Source organism: Periplaneta americana, chromosome 12 (genome assembly GCF_040183065.1).
Source record: "Periplaneta americana isolate PAMFEO1 chromosome 12, P.americana_PAMFEO1_priV1, whole genome shotgun sequence".
Lineage (NCBI taxonomy): Eukaryota > Metazoa > Arthropoda > Insecta > Blattodea > Blattidae > Periplaneta > Periplaneta americana.
In genome coordinates, this window is record NC_091128.1 from 138,322,832 (window position 1) to 138,340,573 (window position 17,742).

At 33.6% G+C, this 17,742-nt stretch overlaps 1 protein-coding gene across 5 annotated transcripts in view; it reads left to right on the forward strand.

Annotated features, from left to right (window-relative positions):
• The window catches only part of jvl (javelin-like), a 569,361-nt gene that overhangs the window by 541,016 nt on the left and 10,603 nt on the right, over positions 1-17,742 (forward strand). The window lies entirely within an intron of this gene.

Consider the following 17,742-nt stretch of genomic DNA (forward strand, 5'->3'; position numbering starts at 1 on the left):
CTAAGAAGAGAAGGAAAATTACAAGCCTAAAATACTCTTCATGACTCTCTGTCTTGAAGTAAGAACGCTGTGTTTGTCTTCCTGCAGTTCTTGGAATTTAACATTTTAGCAAAGAGAATATACGTGGAAAACTCTCTCATTCCTATGTACATTCACGAATTAAAATTAATATTATTTTTGTTTCTTGTTTCGTATTTTTCTCAAAATTTCGGGAGGGGATATATCCCCTTAATCCCCCCCTTTGCATCCGCCCCTGCTGTTAACCATTTTGATTTAAAAATTAGCGGCAGTAACATACTTTGGGTGGAAACGTGAGTTTTCGTTCTTGTTGACTTCTTGATTCCCACACATATAGAGTTCATTATTGCATCATAAAAAGTGGATATAAAAGCTCCCATGTTAATTGCACAGGATGAGGAAGGGTGGAGAAATGTGAGTGTCCAGTTTGTTCAGGAAATGAAGGAAAGTAGGTAGAGAGAAGGGTCACCCCATTTCAGTCGCAGTCTGATGGCTATTCTGTGTGCTCACTCATTCGTACTTCCTATGCACTCGCGTATTGTTGTGCTGGATGAAGGGTGAATTCAATTTAAACCACCTCCACCTCAGGATGTTATATAAAAACATATGCAGACTTGTTTTCTATCTCCAATCGATCACAGTCTGTAGGCTTATTGGTACACATTAAATCTCACGAAATCATAAAAGTTGCCCTTAAGAAATGCAGAATAGAAGAAAATTACTTATCTTTAGTTGAGTAAAAATGAATAGTGCAAGTGTGTATGTAGGTGCCCTGTCTACCATCCCGTGATTTCTTTTTTTAATGTATATTAGTTTGGAGAAAGTACGGAACTACTACAGAAGTGTGATTTCGTTTCTATCCCTTCCATAAAATTGGTAAAAAAAAAATCCATCTACATAATACTTGATAAGTTGTTTTGAAACATAACCTAACCTATTATGTCATGGCTGATCACATACAAACTGTATGGTAACGAAACAGAAATGTGAAACTCTTAACATTTGAATCATGTTAAACGTAAAAGTAAACAAAATTTCGTTTCCTTATTATTCATCTTCTTTTAATTTTACACGACTGCGTTGTGAGTAGGAGTAGGAGTGGGGAAATTACAGTAAGTTATATGTTCTAAAGCCTCAAATTCGAAAGTGCTAGAAATCAATAGAATATAGTACAATAACACTGAAAAACGGACAGTTTAAATACAGAATAGATATAAATTAAACTATTAAACATAAAACCTTGGCAGAAAATGTTTCTTTCGTCATTTTATTGTAATAAGTGCGGGAATCTAATTGTCAACATCTTGAGTAAATGATCTACTGAAAGTGAAGGTATACAAAATGAACTATACCGTAATATACAGAATGAACCGTAAGTAATGTTATTAATTTCAGGGGGTTGTTCTTTGAGATATTTCAAATAAAAATTTTAGTACAATTTTGCTCGTTTTTGCTTCCTTTCCGAGATAAAAATTGTTTTATATTAAACATTTAATAATGTGTTTTGGGAAAACCATTGATTTAATTCCTAACATGCTCAGCCAATTTAAGAGAGCAATGTATTATGATAATAAATTATAGAAATAATTTTAGTTTTGTCAGTTGGTAGAGCAGCTGGCTACGGACTGGAAGGTCCGGAGTTCGATTCCAGGTGGTGACAGGATTTTTTCTCATTGCCAAACTTTCAGAACGGCCCCGAGGGTCACTCAGACTCCTATAAAATAGAGAACCGGGTCTTTCCCGGGGGTAAAAGGCGGTCAGAGCATGGTGCCGACCACACCACCTCTTTCTAGTGCCGAGGTCATGGAAAGCATGGGGCTCTACCTCCATGCCCCTCCCCAAGTGCCTTCATGGCATGTTACAGGGATACCTTTACCTTTAAATGTGCAGAAATTTGATTCCAACAAATGTAACTTTTCATTCTGAAAAGGAATTTTAAAATGTTACATTTGCTCCGATCAAATTTCTGCATATTTAAGTGACAAAACTAAAATTCTTTCAATAATTGATTATCATAATCCACTGCTCTCCCAAATTTACTGAGCATGTTGGGAATTAAATCAATGGCTATCTCAAAACATGTTATGAAATGTTTCACATAAAACAGTTTTTATCTCGGAAAGAAAGCAAAAACGGGCAAAATTGTATTAGACTTTTTTGTTTGAAATACCTCACAGAATAGCCCCCTAAAATTAATGACATTACTTACTGTTCACTTTGTATATTTCTTCCTTTTTGGGGGGGGGGGGGGAAGAGAACAAATGAAATGCTACAAAATATTAAGTGTATATAATTTAGCAAACAGGAGACAGAATAAGCGAGTTATTTTGGAGTATTTTCAAGCACTCAAGAAACTATTCTAAAAACAATTATAATTAAAACTATTTAAACAAATATATACAGTAATATTAGAAATACATGTATTTCATGTACTTCGTAATCTATTTGCATGGTGTATTAACAGATTAGAAATTGTACCATCCTTGGTATTATTGGAACTTAGTATTTATATATTACATGCAAATTAAAATGTAATTTTTGATATAGGCTATCAAAATAATTAGTATAACTTAGAATGTTAACTCAGGCAATTAATGGATACTTCCAGTACGCTCAACTTTACGTTATATAAGTAGAAAAGAGTACCTATATAGTGTAGAAAATGTTCCACTCCTATCTCCATAGTTGTAACTCCATAGCTTTACTTCATGTTATTTTATCTTGCTTCTTCAAAGTCATCTATCAACAGTTCAAGACATACACTATTTCTTGTTGTACGACATTCTTTTGTACATTCATAATTCTTAGAAATTTTAGGCAAACAAAATGTTGTGTGAACTTGAATATTATCTTATGTATACATTATTTATAGTTACCTATGTTTTTTTTAGTTACTATAGGGTTCTTTATTTCACTCATAAAATATAATACTCGCAGTTAATTTTTGTTTATCTGTTTTAAAGAATTTAAGCATATTTTCTATTATTATTTCTTTAAAAACAACTAATCGTATTATTACTGTAATATAGCCTACTGTACGGGACTATAAAAATGAATTATTACAACTTATTGCAGGAATAAGGAGTAAATTCGATACCAGTACTTAACCTCATATATATCTTAGTACCTATTCTAAATTGATATGATATGGGACATATAAGGCATAGGATCTATTGATATAATCTGATAGAAGGTATAATGTTGTCTAATCTCATCACTAATATGACCTCAGAATTCGATTGTGATACGTCCAATGGTCGAAAATATTTACTTTCATAATAATCAATTTCAGATTTTTTCAACAACTTCTGGACCTTCTCCAGTAATAAAATTTATCTATTTCTAGTAAAGAAGAATTTTTTTCACGCTGTAAGACAGTATAATAGCAATATCGACCTCCTTCATCTCTTCTAGCAGTCCATATAACTGCTGTACTGATATTTTATATTGTATTGTATTTATTAACATTCCATGGTATTTGTACATTGCTTCACAGATAGAATATGGAACAAGTCAAACGAAAAAAAAAAATCTTAGTAGTATTATAAAGTCTTAATTTATAGTCACAGTCTAGTTGAAATATATACAGAAGAGGTTTACAATATAGTCTACTAGTACAACACAAAGTTTTAGTATAATTTTCATGAAGCGTTATTAAATGTCATGTATTCACCTACAGAATAGAATGTGTGAGAAATTAGGTACTTCTTTAATTTGGCCCTAAATAATCTTATGTTTTGAGTTTTGGTTTTTATATCCATAGGGAGGCTATTAAAAATTTTTACTGCCATATAACGCATTTCTTTTTGATAGCACGATAGACTTGTTGATGGAGTATGAAAGTCATTTTTTGACACGTATTTATGCTATGAACTGTTGAATTAGTTACAAAGTTTTCACGATTACATACAAGGAAGATTATTAATGACAAAATATACTGACAAGCTATGGGCATTATTTGTAGTTTTTTAAATAGTCCTACACGATTCCCTAGATTTGGCACCTACTATTATTCTAATTAGGTACTCTTTTTTGTAGTAGAAATATACTGTTACTATCTGTAGAATTTCTCCAGAATATTATTCCAAAACTTATTATCGAGTGGAAGTATGCAAAGCATATTGTTTTTAAGGTATTGATATTTACTTTCTCTCGCATAGATCTAATAGCAAAACATGCTGAATTTAGTTTGAGGGCAATTTCCTTAATATGATTTTTCCAATTTAACACTATCGATTTTTGAGCCAAGAAATTTGGTTGTTGTTTCTATTAGGGAGCTATTGTTAACTATTGCGCTTGAAATTTGCTAGGTTGAATTTGAACAGAATTTCAAACGAATTTGTTGAGTTGATGGCTCATGGCTAATAAGTAGAACCCGGAATTTTAGGTGCTAAAAGTTAAGAATGACACAGTGTAGATGAATAGAAGTGACGCCCGTGAGGAGAGTTTTAAGTTTAGTTCACAAGAGTCCGATATGTAATATAGATAACAGAGTCAGAAGGACTGTGTAAACCATGTGCTAATTTATAAGTGGGGTTAAGAGAATTAAAGTCCTTTAACGATACCAAAGGAAAACTATTGAATGAGAAGAATGGCATTTCAAAGAAGTCGAGGTGTGGCAACGATCTTGTAAATCGTGCACTAATTTGTAAGTGGTGGTACCAAACCGAAAATACTGAATGACATCTCAAAGAAGTGGGAGCACGGCTTTTATATTTATAAACTATAGCGAGGAACAATATTAACTTTTACTTACTTACTTACTGGCTTTTAAGGAACCCGGAGGTTCATTGCCCCCTCATATAAGCCCGCCATTGGTCCCTATCCTGAGCAAGATTAATCCAGTCTCTACCAACATATCCCACCTCCGTCAAATCCATTTTAATATTATCTTTATTAACTTTCAGCACCTAAAATTCCGGGCTCTACTAATAATTGAGGCCAGGTAGTTCATGCACTTAAAACCTACTAAATATGCTGCAAGTATGCCTTTAAAAACCTTAAAATATGCCAGTAAATATGCACTTATAAAATTCTGTATTTCTTGATAATCATTAATATAAATAATAATAATAATAATAATAATAATAATAATAATAATAATAATAATAATAATAATAATAATAATATTACAGGTCAAATTAGATGAGATTAAACTTACATTTATTGTTCAAAAGTTGAAGCATGTGAATCATTGTCTAAAAGAAACGATGGGTTACAACTCACGATAGTTATATGGCGTAGATTTTCAATAGAGGTAGTGCGTCTATTGTCTCTGAAGATGGATTTTTGTCTTGAAAAGCTTCTCTCAACGTCGCAAGACTTTACTGAGCATACTTAAATGCTGCTGACTATTCCACAGTAGAAGATAATTCACTGGAATTAACGGAGTATTTTCCTTTTAAAATATCTCTAATTTTGCACATTTATCCAATCCACATATATCCAGGATTTTTTGATACCATTTTCATCCTAAAGCTTTTCCCCTACACTACCAGGGACGGAATATAGGCTGGATATTGTTTCTCCAAACACATGCAACGCCACCTTTAAAGATATGCCTACTGTACCATGAGATTCACTAGATGTGCTGCGAAACTTTCAATACTTTTCTGGTAAAAATAATTATATTAATTTCAATCAATTCCAGTTTTCAAAAATAGAATATGATGTTTTTATTTTAAGAATCCAAGCTATGCATTTTTATGCAGCATAAAACCAGATTTAATGAGCTTAAACATGAAAATATGCCACAGTAATATAAATATCATAAAATATTATGCATTTATAAAAAAAAAAAGCCAAAATATGCAAATATATGCAACATAAAATTTGGTTTGGTAAGCTTAAATAAATGTTGATGATTCGTGAAGATAATTAATCAGCAATTAATTACAGCCAATGGAAGAATGTATGCTAATGCATGAACTTCCTGGCCCTACTAATAAGGAAGGGATTACAAGCGATTTTCGTTGACATTAAGCTTATCTCTGCTTGTAATATGCATATTCTTTACACTTCTGTTTGTTCATAGACATTACACTATACCAGGACAAAATTAAACTGAAGTAACTTTACAACTACGGTACTAAAAATGTTTAAATTCTGTTCGACACATGATATTCACGAGAGATGGTAATGTTGTTATAAAATTTTATTTCCATCTGCTGCATGGAAAATATCCAATTCATACTCTATTTTGGAGTCTCTGATTCTGTAAACCAGGTCTTTTACGTAGCTTTTAAAGAAAACATCTACAGGGGTCAAATCTAGTGACCGTGATGGAAAAGTGAAGGACCATTTTGATCTAGGCATCATTCAGAGAAATGGTATCAAGCAACTGTCTAACAAGAGCCCAATGTTTAGATTCCTTATCTTGTTGAAAGATGATGGTTAGTTGAAGTTGAAGTTCCCAAAATTAACGGACGAATTGTTTTACCATGTTCATGTATAGCAGGGGCCTACATAATCGAGGTCACTGAATTTTCTGCAAAAAGAAAGGTCCAATAATGCAGTCATGCATGAGGCCGCACCATACACTACATTTTGGACAATTTTTTCATATTCTCTCACTGCATGAAGTGGTTCAGAGAATCATTCGCAAGTAGTTTCATCTAAAAACCTGATTCTTTGCAAAAAAACAGTTTAATCTCTCTAAAATAATTACAGCACAAGCACAATATCTCCTCTTTTACTTCTCAATATCAAGCAATGGTCTGCACAGACCACTTTGTGGAGGGTTAACCTAGGAATCTGCTGGCAGTTCCCGTGATGCTCTGCAAATGGACTTTGTTTAATTACTTTCCATATGATTTCAACTTCAGCTTCCTAGGCACAATGCCTTTTCTATACTGCCTGTTTCTACAAACCATTAATACCAAAGTTTAATATCACATCATCTGGAAGATTTATTTTTATTTATTTTATTGGGTTATTTTACGACGCTGTATCAACATCTAGGTTATTTAGCATCTGAATGATATGAAGGTGATAATGCCGGTGAAATGAGTTCGGGGTCCAGCACCGAAATTTACCCAGCATTTGCTCGTATTGGGTTGAGGGAAAACCCCGGAAAAAACCTCAACCAGATAACTTGCCCCGACCGGGATTCGAACCCGGGCCACCTGGTTTTGCAGTCAGACTCGCTGACCGTTACTCCACAGGTGTGGACATCTGGAAGATGTAGCCTACTTCGTCATATGCACATTCTTCTGAAGTTCCATTAAATTTGCATAGTAATCTTTGTCACCACAAACTCTTCGACACATCGCACCTTTTATTGTAAATCTGCCATTTTCTACATGAAGATTCAACATCTCCAGCATAAACATTCCCATGTTTTGTTTGGTTTACAGAAATCCCATTAGAGATGTGAAGAAGTTGTCTCACAAAATCACATGTTAAAACTATAATTATGCAAGACCTGTTGTTATGTACATTGACCGAAATAGAGTATAGAATGGATATTGTCTGAGCAAAAGATTGGCATATGTGTAAACCGCTGTGTAAAGCTCCCATTTTTTTTATGGATATTGTGTGTCAAACAGAATTTTAAAATGCTTAATGTTTGCAAAATCATTCAGTTTAATTTTGTGACATTATTTTACAGGCATTCCATAGTTCTATACTACTGAAGTGTTAATTCAAACACCATAACTCCATTTTTATAAGTACCGCTAACGTAATATAATTTTGAAGTAGATATGCTACATTTCAAACTTCAGTTAACTGTCTTTACCTGTCTTCCTAGCCACTGTTCTGCTTGCTTCCATTCTTGGTAACATTGGTTTCAGCGATTATCGGTATAAAGACATAATTATGTTTTACTTGACATAAGTATTTTGTTTACATACTTTATGCTTGTAAATCGCCATTTTTTTTAAGTTAGCTAGCTAGTATGAAGTAAATTTTAATCCCAAGCAAAGATATTTATCTCCATATATGTAATGGTTTTTCTACAGATGAAGACTACAAATTACTACTTTATTGTAATTGAAATCAGATGGAGTTAGTAAAAATACGCATAAAAATGGTAAGCAGTAGTAATGGAAATGGCTCTGACCATTATTAATTGCACGTGGAATTATTGTTAATGACATAATTGCGAAGAAATTCTCGATAATCACGTAGAAATTGAACCGTGTAAAGTATACTGTATTCATTTTCATTTCCATTCCCTTATATATTGTATTTATGTATTTTTCAAGAAAACTAGTTGTATCTGCCTGATTGTAGACTGGATGCAGAAGGAAAGAGAAACTTGACTATACTCTATCGTTTCCTTCTCCCACCCTGGTGAAATACGTCTGGTAGGAGAAGTTGCTGATTGGATTCCCTGTAGTTGTCAAACATTACTTATTTACTTACAAATGGCTTTTAAGGAATCCGAAGGTTCATTGTTGCCCTCACATAAGCCCGCCATCAGTCCCTATCCTGTCCAAGATTAATCCACTCTCTATCATCATATCCCATCTCCCTCAAATCCATTTTAATATTATCCTCCCATCTATGTCTCGACATCCTCAAAGGTCTTTTTCCCTCCGGCCTCCCAACTAACACTATATGGATTTCTGGATTCGCCCATACATGCCACATGCCCTACCCATCTTAAACGTCTGGATTTAATGTTCCTAATTATGTCAGGTGAAGAATACAATGTGTGAAGTTCTGCGTTGTGTAACTTTCTCCATTCTCCTGTAACTTCATCTCTCTTAGCACCAAATATTTTCCTAAGAACCTTATTCTTAAACACCCTTAATCTCTGTTCCTCTCTCAAAGTAAGAGTCCAAGTTTCACAATAATACAGAACAACCGGTAATATAACTATTTTATAAATTCTAAATTTCAGATTTTTTGACAGCAGACTGGATGATAAAAGCTTCTCAACCGAATAATAACAAGCATTTCCCATATTTATTCTGCGTTTAATTTCCTCTCGAGTGTCATTTATATTTGTTACTGTTGCTCCAAGATATTTGAATTTTTCCACCTCTTCAAAGGATAAATCTCCAATTTTTATATTTCCATTTCGTACAATATTCTGGTCACGAGACATAATCATATACTTTGTCTTTTCGGGATTTACTTCCAAACCTATTGCTTTACTTGCTTCAAGTAAAAATTTCCGCGTTTTAGTTGTCAAACATTTAAAATATATATATAATATATATACTGTACCGGTATATGTCGAAGTTTATCAACCTGAAGAATAGTTTTCCATAAATTTAAAACTCATTTATTAGTAATACTAATAGTTAAATTTACAGTAATATATCTATAAAGCTCTCTTACTTCTCCTTGCCACCCCCTGTTTCTTCTCTCTCTCTGTGACTTTAATAGCCCTTGGAGGCTAAAGCTCGACTTACAACTGAAGCCCAGCTAGGTACTTCTAGCCTATGTTTTGTATCCTTAGGTACTTCTATCCTATGTTTTGTATCCAACTTCTGATTCCTAGTCTCCTCTTTACCATTTTAGTCTATCTAGCTTCATGTTGTATGACTTTCTACACAATAGCCCTCAGCCCCCCCAAGTAGTGTATTAAACCAATGAATAATCTCCAACCTGGATGGCCATATTTCCATATTTGTGAAACCTAGGGATAGAATGACTTAGTTATATATCAATGCAGAGTCTTCCTGTACCTACAATATAGGTCCCTACAAGGAGTTATATGAATTAACGAAATAGAATACTTTTATGTGATAATATTCTATCATGTATCTAATATTTTTTATATCATCTGAAAGATGAGATTGCATTTACATTTTAACATAATGCAACCATTATATTTTATACTGCAATAGAAATTAGATAAGTTTACAATTTTCACATATTTATTGCTGCATGAAATTGAAAATTTTGCATTGAATGTTTGTATGTTTATGATTATCACTTTCATGTGTTAAATGTAAATTAAGTTTCTAAATACCTAGTTGACTAGTTTCAGCTTAGTGGTAGCCATTTTAGAACTAGTGTTCGTTGCATAATAGACAACATAATAAAAAAAGACAAAACATAATTACAAGAAACATAGGAGCACAACACAAACACAAGAACAAAAAAATATATCATACTAACATACTAAAACAAAAAAACACACAAGATCGTATCTTCTTTCAGGAAATTAAATTACAACATCGCATCAAAACAAAAAACACTCTACAAAAGCAACACACAAACAAACAGATACAACATAACAGGTGCGCATAAACCAGGTGCGCATAAACTCACATGCAATAGCTGCAACAACTTCTACATTGGACAAATAGGGAGATCATTTCAAACACCCTACAGAAATTATCCCACCTCCCTCAAATTCATTTTAATATTATCCTCCTATCTGCATCTCGGTCTCCCCAAAGATCTTTCCCTTGGGCCTCGCAACTAGCACTCTACATGCATTTCTGCATTTACCCCCCATACGAGCTACATGCCCTGCCCATCTCAAGCATTTCGATTTAATGTTCCTAATTATTATGTCAGGTGAAGAATACAATGCTTGTATTTCTGCATTGTGTAACTTTATTCATTCTCCTGTAACTTCATCCCTCTTAGCCCCAAATATTTTATTCTCAAACACCCTTAACCTCTGTTCCTCTCTCAAAGAGAGTACAAGTTTCACAACCATACAGAACAACCGGTAATATAACTGTTTTATAAATTCTAGCTTTCAGCTTTTTTGAGAGCAGACTGGATGACACATGGTTCTCAACCGAATAATAACAGGCATTTCCCATATTTATTCTGCATTTAATTTCCTCCTGAGTGTCATTTATATTTGTTACTGTTGCTCCAAGATATATGAATTTTTCCACCTCATCGAAGGATAAATTTGCAATTTTTATATTTCCATTTCGTACAATAAATATTCTGGTCACGAGACAATCATATACTTTGTCTTTTCGGAATTTACTTCCAAACCTCTCTCTCTACTTACTTCAAGTAAAGTTTCCGTGTTTTCCCTAATTGTTTGTGGATTTTCTCCTAACATATTCACATCGTCCTTATAGACGAGCAGCTGATGTACCCCGTTCAATTTCAAACCCTTTCTGTTATCATGGACTTTCCTAATGGTATACTCTAGAGCAAAGTTAAAAACTAAAGGTGATAGTGCATCTCCTTGCTTTAGCCCACAGTGAATTGGAAAAGCATCCAATAGAATCTGACCTATATGGACTCTGTTGTACTTTTCACTGAGACACATTTTTATTAATCGAGCTAGTTTCTTGGGGATACCAAATTCAATAAAAGTATCATATAAAATTTCTCTCTTAACCGAGTCGTATGCCTTTTTGAAATCTATGAATAACTGATGTGCTGTACCCTTATACTAACATTTTTTCTCCAATATCTGTCGAATACAAAAAATCTGATCAATAGTCGATCTATTACTCATAAAACCACACCGATGATCCCCAATAATTTCATCTACATAGGGAGTTAATCTTCTCAAAGAATATTGGATAAAATGTGTACGAAATATACAGACACACAAAAACACACCCATACAACTTAATTTCAGAACACACACTATTTGACTGCACACTACCTACAAACGCATGCATCACTCAGTAAAACAACTGAAGAAACCAGAAGACGCAAGGACCGCACTAATTCTGAAGATGGCTACCACTAAGCTGAACTAGTCAACTAGGTATTTACAAACTTAGTTTACATTTAACACATGAAAGTGATCATCATAAATATATTCCTAAGTGAATTTTTGTACCTTACTGTCATTTGAAATTGATGTCTTCAATTTTATATATACAATTGCCAAATTAAAACACTTAGTAATATTGTTCATATAAGACTTTAATATTATAGCCCATAAGTCAGGTTTAGTTTGTTTCTTTGGGAATTTGAAACAATAATGACCTATTTTAAGAAATTTTAGCATTTATCTGAGAACATTGAAAAACAATTTGAAAATCCTGTCTGAATTATCAGTCGTTAAGAGTAGGTATTACTTTATTTCTTTAACACACAGCAAAATTATGTGAACAAAATGCTAACACAGTTTATTTTTTCGTAGTGGTGGACCATATTCTGGTAAGTCGTGATCTAGTCTCAGTTTGTATAACATTTAATATTAGGCCTACTTGCTTTCTGTTACTTCCTTCGTCTATTAGAAATTTGATCAAACATATGGTTAACTTGTATTAGGCTACACAGTATTGGAGTCCTATCACTATTTAATTTATTCTTTATTATTTCTGTATTTGTTTCACATTATTGGTAGCACTGTAGTGAAAAAAAAAAGAGTTGTAAAATTGTACAGGAGGAGTTGAACACATTGGCAGTAATTATTTGTCGTGATAGAAACAAATTTAAAAAAAGAAAATGGTGGAGTTGGAATCATTAGGTAGCACTTGGGAAGATGTATGGTAGCACATAAAGTTTGTATAGCTGATACAAAGTGAATTGATGATGTGCCTGCTTGCATTGTGATTATGATGGGATATTAATTTTGTAGTTGCTTCTGTGCATCTTGCATGTTTACAGGTTTTACATACAGTATCAAGAGATTTTACAGGTAACTCAGCTGCCTAGAATTGCCTTGGTAAGCATTTGTATATGGGCTTCAGAATAACAGTAGCCTAATAGATTTTGCTCAGATGAAGGCTATGAACCAGTTTAATTTTATGAAAAATATTTTGTGATTCTGGTGCAAACATAGTAAAACAGAGATTTATATATGTATACTGGCGCATCGTTGGCTAAACTGATAGAAGGTCGGCTTTCTATGCTGGTAACCCGGGTTCGAATCCTGGTGGGTCCAAGCGGTGGAATTTGTGGCGGACAAATATGGTGCTTGGTGGCAGATTTTCGTGGGATACTCTCGTTTCCCCTACCTGCATTCTACCATTGTTCCATTTAGTTAGTCTCCCATGCACTGAGGACGCCTACAGCAGCAAAAAGAAAGTACAGCTTCACTCATAGATGAAGACTCTTGGGTGAATGATACAAAGTCAAGTACCTGCCATTGGTTAAAAGATAATATACATATAGTGTATTTATTATGCATTATGTTTGTAATCAGATTAAAGTTATGTAGGGCATCCTATTATATTAGATTTACACATGACTAATATAATAACACTCCCTCCCCAATCCGCATACTTCGAGAAAACGCATGGGCTTGAATTGATGCTCGCTTGTACCAGCTTCTGCTACCAGACATGTTGGTAAAACTGAAACATGCTTCTTAAGCTTCGTTTTGCATTTATTTAAAAACTATTCTGAACATAAGTAGGTCTGAATACGAGGATCATTTCAGAAATAATGCACAGGTTGGCATAACTGTGAAGTGAATGACGCAACACCAATGAAAATTACGTCAGTTCCAGTTTAAGGATTGAGGAGAAGCACGTGTGTTTGTTTCGTCCATAGCATACTCTGTGTTTAGGTAACGAGAGCTAAAAATGGAGCCTACATGTGTCTCGGGTTCTGTGATGACTGAAGACCAAAGATCGAATCTTTGCATGGCAAAACTCCCCCACAGAAATCCACACTTCCACAATTCTTTGAGTGGAGTTTGTGGTGAACTTACAGTGGACCGTAATAGTTTCTCGTTGGGCTACTCGTTTTTGTGATGATCTTGTCAGCAAGTTTGCAATGTTCAGATGTTTCTGCTTCTATTCAGCACTCGAACAGTGAGGGATCCATCGCACAGAAATTTTTCTCTTCTTCTTTGGTGAAATTCCCATAGCTTCTGAAAGTTCCTCACACGTCACTCGATCTTCTTGAAGAGCATCCACCACAAGTTTCCCCACTTTGTTCATGTGTTGATGTTTTCGGCCTTCCTGGTCTTGCATCATCGTCTAAACTGACATGAAAACAAGTAGTCCAACGAGAAATTGTTTTACTGTTCACTGTAAGCTCACCACAAACTCCACTCTGTTGTGGATTTCTGTGAGGTTTTGTCACATAAAGATTCGATCTTTGATCTTCAATTGTCACAGTACCCAAGACACGTGTAGGCTCCATTTCTAGCTCTCATTATCTAAACAGAGAATACCCGTATGCTATGGACAAAACGAACACACGTGCTTCTTCCTCAATTCTTCAACTGCAACTGACGTAATTTGCATTGGTGTTTCGTCATCCACTTCAAAGTTATGCCAACCTGTGTGTTATTTGTGAAATAACCCTTGTACTGGATTGAGAACAGGTATCGGTACTGTATGTTGAAGTACTTAGGTAGATAAGAATGAAGAAACTAATTATTTATAAATTTGTGTACATACTTATTTAAATTGAAGTTTCAGAATCCTTCTTTTAACAGAATTTCACACATTAGTATATTCGCGTAAGAATACACAGTTAATTATATGCACAAAATTGGTTTTTAAATTTAAAATACTAAATTTCAGTCTACTGGCTTCAGTTGGAATTTCTGGTTTAATTTCAGAACAATTCAAGTTTTGTGAACTAACTTTCATTTTTAAAAAATCGTCATTCAGTTAGATAACTGTGAGCTACATATTACTCTGCACTTTAAGTTTGCAGTGATAATACTAAACATATGAAGTGAATTTTTTACATGAAATAGAAATTAGTTTTCTGTGCAAAGTAAGCATTCATAATAAATAAACCGCTTAGATTTTTAAATAATAAAAGTCTTATTTCTTTTAAATATGAAAATATTGGCTGACTTTTTCTTGCCAGAAATTAGATATACAGTACATTAAATATGTCTAAGTTAATTTTTAATTGTTTCATTTAGTTTTTCTGTTACAAAGATTGTGTCTTAGTGAAAGCAATGGGGTGATCAGTTGAGCTTCCATGGTGGTTGATGATGAGTGACTGAGAACTGGAGATTTTTCTGTTTTCACAATATCAGTATTTTGTTCATTATTTTAATAAAAATTAAAATTTTTGTTAGTTTCAGACTCCAACAATTTATTTTTAAACAGAAATGTAAGTTTTTTTTATACCCTATAGGAAGAAAACAATATCAGATTTGCAGTGAATAAAGCACCAATAACTCGAATATTGTTGTAACTTGAACTTTGAGCAAACATAAAATGTGTGTTGTTCATACAGAGACCAGTAGTGAAGAGGAAACAACTGAATAAATTGTCAATTATTCATCTTTGAAAACCAGTCAGCTGTGACTTGAATTGTTGCTGAATTTAATAGTTTTAATAAATTTCAATATATTTTTAACATACATACATACAAAATGAAAATACATACTCAGTTCAAAAAGTTTCCAGAATATATTTCTGTTTCTGGTGTTGGCATCATTCATGACGTCACTTCCGTAGAAGTTTCATGATCATAGTCGTTGTTGTGTGGCAACTGGCTGTGGTTGTTTGTGTGATATTTGTTCGTCACATTTATTTCCAGAATGTGGGATACAGAGCAACGTGCAAATATCAAATTTTGTGTTTTTTGCACAAATCTCCTTCAGAGACATTAAGGATAATTGAAGAAGCTTATGATGAAGCAGCAATGAAAAAAATGCAGGTCTATGCCTGACATAAACGTTTTTCTGAAGATCGTCTTTGATAATGCGATGAATGAATATCACACAAATAACAACAGCCAGTTGCCACACAACAATAATGACGCCGATCATGAAACTTCTATGGAAGTGACGTCATGAATGATGGCCAGCACCAGAAACAGAAATATACCACATAACATTATTCATTTCGGCGGAAAAAAATATATTCCAGAAACTTTTTGAACCGAGTAGTATTATACAAAAGCCACACATCTCATGTATATGTGGACTTAGTCTTAAGGGTATATGTACGTGAATAACCACAAATAATACCAGAAAATGCAGGCTCTAAATTTCTAAAATTTTACAAGAAAATGAACTCACAAGTGGACAAAAATTACCATGCTCCATAACAAGACTTATTAGAACTTAAATGGCTGACAAAAGTATAAAAAATTACTAATAATAATTTATTAAAAGCCAGTTTTATCAGAGTATAAAAAAATTATGCAATTATATCATTTGGTAACATGACATGACTCTACATGTCTTCGAAGTGAAACAGTCTGAGATCACAAACACACGGCTTCAAAATACAATGATCTGAACACAAGTGGAAGGTAATATAAGGGAGATTGAGTGATCCTAGACCCCTAAGTGATCCAACTTATCAGCATCCTTAGTGGGTAAAAGTTAGCTTTACAAGATTTTTTGGCACATAACAAAAATGTCCCCTTACCTTCTCTATTATCCCTGAGTCATTGCAAACAGCCTTTTGAAACACCTTGTATATCAACCATACAAAATTCATTATAAAATGTTTGATGATCTCTTCATGGTCTATATACAAACCTACTATAATGGGGAAAATGCAAAGATTCTGAATTAGTAATCAGTCAGTATATAGAGTAACAGGAGTTCACATCTTAAAAATGGTATTGTTGTGTAGCTATAATAGCCTACTGTATCCCTTTTCAAGTAGAATATCATATTTTACAGGTTGTATTACTATGTAAAAATATATTGGAATCATTACCAATAATCAAAATTAAATTTAAATGTTTAACATTATTTGCCAACCAAACAACTATTGCATAGCAAGTAAAATAGTGGCATAAGTAGTCGATATTACCTATCACATTTCTTTCACAGAAATACCATAAGAAGTCAATTTTTCTGTTAATAATGAAACTTTCCAACGCCGTATCTCAAATCTAATGGCACATATTATGTTTTGAACATATACCAGTATGGTATCGGTACTATAAATTTAATTTGGAATTCAGAATTGATTATTTTATTTTCTCAAAATGGATTTAACAACCTTCTTTATAGTTACTAGTACTGAAATTTTCAATGTTGTTTTGATAATACAAAATTTAGGTTATATCATGTTACATTACTAGCAGTACCGTACTAAAGTTGAAAAGTCTCGGAGATGATCTCAAATATGTCTCCTTTCTTGCAAATCTGGCTTTCAGCTCATTTGAATAATTTCAATGGAAAATTTGTTCCAAAGCCGGGTATCGAATTTGTTACCTTTGGCTGACCACGCCAATGCTCTATCGACTGAGCTACCCAGGAACATACCAGACACAGACTCAATTTTTTACCTTTTATATCCAGTTACCTTAAGTGGGCTGACAAGACGTCAGAAACCCAACATTGAAAGCACACAAACTCTGTGTGACCTTTCTTTTCATCAGAGGACAAAATATTAGCCAATATGAGTTATAATAATTGCAATTAACTCTACAGTTCTGTCCTTAATCATAGACTACATGTTAGTTTTAAACAGAACTGATAATATTGATTTTTTATGACATTGGTCTTAAAAGAACAATGTACTGTGTATCTTTGTTTGCTAGTACCGACAGTTCGAATGTTGTGAAAAATGTCACTATAATAGTATAGAAATAAAAATATAGTTCAGTTTTGCAAGTGTCAGTGAAATGAACAAATTAGGAAGAAGCATGCTGGTAGTAAAATCTCATTTAAGGCCCATATAACGTATTTAATATTTTTTCTGTGAATACTTTGAATACAAAATATTTGTATACATCTTGATTACACAACTTTTAATACTGTATCACTTCGGAATATGTATTAACGTACCTTGTTAACGTCGACCTGGTTGGCAAGTTGGTATAGCGCTGGCCTTCTATACCCACGGTTGCGGGTTCGATCCCGGGCCAGGTCGATGGCATTTAAGTGTGCTTAAATGCGACAGGCTCATGTCAGTAGATTTACTGGCATGTAAAAGAACTCCT